The sequence below is a fragment of the Triticum dicoccoides genome, chromosome 6B, assembly GCF_002162155.2.
Source record: "Triticum dicoccoides isolate Atlit2015 ecotype Zavitan chromosome 6B, WEW_v2.0, whole genome shotgun sequence".
NCBI classification, from domain to species: Eukaryota; Viridiplantae; Streptophyta; class Magnoliopsida; order Poales; family Poaceae; genus Triticum; species Triticum dicoccoides.
Window position 1 is genome coordinate 515,877,685 of NC_041391.1, and position 6,320 is coordinate 515,884,004.

A 6,320-nucleotide genomic window follows, 5' to 3' on the forward strand; every position below is an offset into this window, starting at 1 on the left:
GCTTCGCTCTTGCTCTTGTTCGTGTTGTTGCTCTGTTCTTGCTCTTTCTCTTGCTTGTGCTGATGTTGCTGGTGCACGACCTCCGGCAGCTATAGGAGTTGCTGCTTTAGCACTCGCTCGTGATGCTGCTGCACGAGTTGCTTTATGCTAGTGCGTTCCCTGCTCGAGCAGGTACTGATTTAGATGACTATTTCTCTGCTACTAGTGCTCGAACACCCTAAACATCTATTGCAATGCTCTGCTACTAGTTCAATCAGTTTTGATAGTAAATTTTAGTTTCAATTGTAAAGTTCAGTTTCTTCAGTTAAGTTCAGAGTGAACAGTATTTATAGCATCTGTCAGAGCAGCTGTGGTGCGGCTGATGCATTTTACATCTAGCACTTTTTATTGATGTATTTTAGATCATCTATTGCTGATGATAATATAGTACCACATCAGATTAACGTTGTCTATCTTGTCCTGCTTTAGCCTCGCCAACGTACACCTCATCGGAGCTGCTCTAACAACGAAACCATCCATCACAGCAGAGCAGTACCCTCGGTGCCATATCCAGAGGCCTTAGATCTTCTTACCTGCCTCCGACAGTCACACCAGCATCACCATCCTCCACGTCCAACCCAACGATGCTAAGGTTAACAAGGCTATGCCAAAGAAGTTGTACACTCGTCGCATCTCTTTATTACTCTGCATTCATGTCGATCCCTCAGTGCTCCTTTGGTTCAAAGCAGTTGCAAATCTAGAAATAAATGAATCATGGTCACAAAGTTAACAGGGAGAAAACTAAATGATCTTTTGAACCACAATTTGAATCGGTTTAGCAAGATAGCCATTATATGATACTAATGTGGACCAAATGTAAGCTCCCAAAAAATTTCGAGGTCAGGCTTCAGCCTGTTGAAGACTGCCTACTAGAATCGCCATTGGTTCAAAGAAAAAGTGAAGGAAAACATAGGAATTGGAAACTTTACTATGGTACTATTCATTCATTTTGTTATAAGGAATGGAGCAAAGAAAAACTGGAGGATTTTTTTCCTTTGATGTCTCTTCCAAAGAAAAAACGTAGAAATTTTAATATCCACTTGGACGTCCTTTTCAAATTAATATGCATGGAGAACAGGACTAATTGCATTACTGGCATAATAAGGTTCTTATTTTTTTTTTCATTTTCACGTGGTTTGACTTTAATTTGGCCATGTTTTTCATGCCTGTGTTCTTCCAATTCATGTGAACCAAACACCCAGGTTGACAGAAATCCTATGTTTGCAAATGCTCTGTTTTGCACGTGCATTCCTATCCTATTCATGTGTTTTTCCTGTCCCTGTGTTTATATAATCCTCCAATTCTAAGGAGCCCTTACAGATTTACTTCATTTTCAGATAGGTGTCAAAGAAAACTCTGTGTGTTATGTCCTGCTCATGTCGTGCCGTCATCCACCCCACCTGAGGTGCACCATCGACGGAAGCGTTCACTGCAGCAGAGATTCCCCATGCAGACTTCCTTTCGCCGCCTCAGATCATCTTCCCTATTGCCAGCAGCCATGCCAACTGCATTATCATCATCGACTGAGCAGATGAACCTAAGGACTACACAGTTCCGGAAGAGAGGTCACACCCTTTCGTGTCTGCTTATGTTATACATCGTTTATTATTACCTGCTACTTTATTGTCCTGTTCACCTCTTAGATTCCGAGTCAGATCCAAACTAATGTTCAAACTTGAGTTTTAAAATGTCTGTGGGGCACATATCAAGGCAGCAACGAATAGTATAAGTCTACTATGTGGTTCATATGGGGTCTTCTATGTGGTTCATGTTGGGTGAGCAACAAACAGTAGATGATCCATCGTCTATCTTTTTAAACTGAAGCTATAATCTACCTTCTATAATTAGTTTTGGATCTATCCACTCGTTCGCTACCATCTGTCTTGATTTCTACATGCACCCTTTAGGCCTTACATAATCTAACTATGTTTTTTTATTATGCATGTCAGTTATTGTACACAATTGTACTGAATATGTAGAGAAAAAGAGAAGACCATTGCATGGGAATATAATGTCATGCAGACGCCGCTCCATGGTGGGCGAATAAGTGCCCCCCCCCTCCCGCCATTCCAGATTGTATTCCAGAGGAAGATAATTGTTCATATGGGGATTCATAGGGAGTCAACCACTCCTATTTACCCCCTGAGGTGTTTTCTCTAACCTGGCATGCTGATGTTTGTCATATTATGCATATGGCGCCTCGCATTGCTTACATTATATATCTTATATGTCATCAGCTTAGTTTAGATTTGCTTTATGTGAATACCACCTATTAGGTTTCTATATGATACTCCCACCCTTCCTAAATATTTATCCTTTTAGAGATTTCAACAAGTGACTACATATGGAGCAAAATGAGTGAATCCACACTCTAAAATATGTCTATATACATCCATATGTGGTAGTCCATCTGAAATCTCTAAAAAGACAAATATTTAGGAATGGGGGGGTTATATGGGAATTATGCAATTCCATCTTCTTTAGCCAGGCATCATATACGTGTCATGCAATGCCATCATGTTTAGCCAGTCAGCGTATATGTGAATTCTATTGTGCCGTACTTTAAAAATGTATTCCAATTGTCAACAATGTTTATACATTCATCTACTCTTCCTGTGCATCAGCCATTTGAGTCGGTCATGGGAAAATCTAGAGTGAAAACAAGGTCTTCTGAGTAGTCAGTGCTACCTGTCGATGCAGATTTCTTGCTGGTTATAGATAGCTCCTCTGAGGAGGATTCAGAGACAGATGACCAGTCGTATCCCCCGCTCCCCCGAGGTGCATGCTCTAACTTGGTAGGGTTATATTGCTCATATCATGCATATGGTGTCTTGCATTGCCATGCCATCTGCTTAGATTGGACATGCTTTGTGTGAATGCCTCATGTTTGCTTTCTATATCAGACATGCGAATTATGCAATGCCATGTTTTTCAGCCAGTTATCATATATGTGAATTATGCACCGCCATGTAGCCAGGCATCATATATGTGAATTATCTCATGCCATCCTTTTTTCATTACGTATTCCATTTGTCGAAAATCTGTGTATATTGAATTACTCTTCATGTGTATCAGCCATTTGAGCCGGTTATGGAAAAATTAGGAGTGAAAACAAGGTCTTCAGAGCAGGCAATTGTACCTATTGAAGCATATATCTCGATGGTTACAGGTAGCTCCTCGGAGGAGAATTCAGAGACAGATGACCAGTCCTATATCCCACCTGAGGTGTATGCTCTAATTTGCAATGTTTATATTTCTCATATCATGCATATGGTGTCTTGCATTGCTTAGTTTAGACATCATATGCACAATATTCAATTCCATCTACTTAGTTTAGAGATCATACACGTGAGTGCTAGCTGCTTAGTATATGAATCAATTATGTCAATTATATCATGACATCCTATATACTTAGACAACACGTGTGTAAATTATTTCATCCCAAACTATTTTAGAAATACATCATATAGATTTGTCATGTCATCCTGTTTAGATACTCATCATATGTTGAATTATGCCATTATATCCTGTTAAGTTATCCATCATATATCTGAAACTATGTCATGCTATCATGTTTAGTTAGCCATCATATATGTGAAATTGTGTCATGCTGTCATGTTTGGTTAGACAACATATATGTGAATTACCACACATGTCTATCATACAGTGTTTGTACATTCAATTTCTTTTCTTGTTTATCAGCCATTTGAATTGGAGGGGGTGATGGCAGTATCTAAGGGAGCAAAAACCCGTTCTTCACAAAAGACGGTGCTACCCGTCGATGCAGATAGAACCAAGGTTGTACTGGCCCACGAACTAGCCCCACCACACATAATCGAGACTCTTCCAGATTGCACACTTCCATCGTTGGATAGAGAACCAGCTACAACCCATCTAACCCCAACCCCGGCGGATAGTAACCCACTTCTAGATGACACAGCACCATGTCCACCACAGAGTACCCCCACATGAGCAGTTTGTAAAGCAACTGTAGTGCCCAAAGCATGAAGACCTCCACAGTGAACCCAAACTCCATGTTTAAAGCAGAAGAGCAACTGTTCTCGGGTCAGATTCCGTAGCTATGGTGCATACTCCTTTGCTCTTGCATGACTTTATTTTCTGATACCAACTACTTTCCAATTTGAAGGATCCAATTGAAACTCCAATGGCGCAACAGGTATGTTTTAAACCTATTTCTTTAACTGATTGATGTTCTAACTTCTTGCTCTATATTGATTTTAGTTTCAGTTGTATAAATAGTTATGTTCTCATGTGATGCACATTACAAGTGTTGCCAGTGATGTGTAGTTTCTCACACTTATATTCTGTATATGCTATTGTGTCTTAAAAATACATGATTTGAACTATGTCTCTATCTTGATTTGGCAACATAAACTAGAATGATATGGATAATACAGTGACCATAGTACATAGATATATGTTTGTTTCATGCTATTATCCTGTCCACCTTACTACTGAACCGGTTTACCAAAATGAGTTATGTATACTACATGCTAAACCTGTGATGTGTCTACTTGTTTCTCTTGTAGAATGCGAAGAGAATATTGGAGAAGAGCACCACACTATGCAGTGGTAGAGAAAGCAATGCAGATAAGGTTCACTATAGTGAGACAACCCTATTGGTCTCCAAGAAAGGTGATAAAAACGATCTATAGACAGTGAGACAACCCCACGGTCATGCGTGGAAGTAGTGTTCGAGTTACTGGCCAGTACCGCAGGCACAAGATCTTCCAACTAGCTGCCTGAATCACTTCGGCTTCTTCATTCTCAGCTACAAGCTAAAAGGCATCAGTCAGCTGTGCTACGGCAAGAAGCCGAAGGACTGAGGAAGTCCCTGCAGAATTCAGATGCATACTTTCTGGTGCAACAGCAAGCGTTGGGGGATTTAAGCGCCAAACAAGAGAAAGTTAATAAGCTTGCTAAGCATCTTGCCAGCATTATGGGTACCCAGGATATTGTTTCTTGAGCTCTTCTGAAGTGGTTTCAGTTCTGGACTTGTTTTGCTATGGAGTGTATTTGCACTGGTCGCCAACTTTGACAACCAGTGTATGTGATATGCTGCTTTGTTCCCTATATTTGCACTGGTGGCGAACTTTGATGCCAAGTGGATGTAATATGTGTAATAGCCATGATAGCCTAGCGTAAGTTGCTTGCTTATTTATTTCCTTGTTGTCTTCTTTATTTGTTTGCTTGTACTCAGTGCAGTTCTTTTTCCGCAGTTTGCTAGTGGCCGCAATAACCTATTTTTAAAAACTGGGCCACAATAACCATGGGCTACATATTTACTGTAGTGACCCTGGGCCACCTACGGGCCGTAGAGACAATGGGCCTTCTACGGGCCATAGAAACAATGGGCCTTCTACGGGCCATAGAAACAATGGGCCTTCTACGGGTTGTATCATTAATGGGCCTTCTACGGGCCAGACCGATTGGCCAAACATGGGCCAATAACAGACCGCATTATGGGCCGTAAACGGGCTAGAGTTGGAATCGCGCATTCATGGGCCGACCATAACGGGTCGTCATTAATCGGTCGTATTTGATGACGCTATGAAAATGACCCAACGTATTAATGGGCCACAAATGGGCCAACTATAAACATGGTCTAAATTTGGCCCACAAGCAGAAAGGGACAGTAACGGGCCGTAAGTAACCGAATGCTGGAAATGAGCCAAAGAATAAATGGGCCCTTAGAAGGCCAAAAGATAACATGGGCTGGAAATGGGCCATTGGAATAATGGGCCATTAATGGGTACAAAGTGATACACTGTTCATTACTGGCCAGTTTCACCATGGGTTGTTAATGGGCCAAGAGTTACAAAGGGCCTCATATGGGCCAAAAGACGTCATGGGCCATACATATGGGTTGGAAGTTAAACCGGGCTGGAACCATATTGGACGGCCCAGATGACGCTATTGGGCTGAAAGCACAAGTGCTCCCTGGGTGATTTTGGTAATTAATGTCAACATATCTCTGGTTGGACTAATATTTTTACCTAGTATATTTCAGATAAGTTCAACAGTGGAGTGGCATGGACAAGGATGTGGAACCCCTTCAAGATGCTAAGGACAAAGGATTGGCTCAAGCTCAAAGCTCAGGACTCTGCATTTTCTATTTCAGTGATCCAAGATCACATTGAGTCCATAGGAAAGCCAATACTATTAAAAGGGGATGAGGTGCTGCTAGCTTGCTTGCTCAAAGTGCTTAGTGATATGCTCCAAAGCCCTCAACCACTTTCTCATATCCACATATGTCCCAA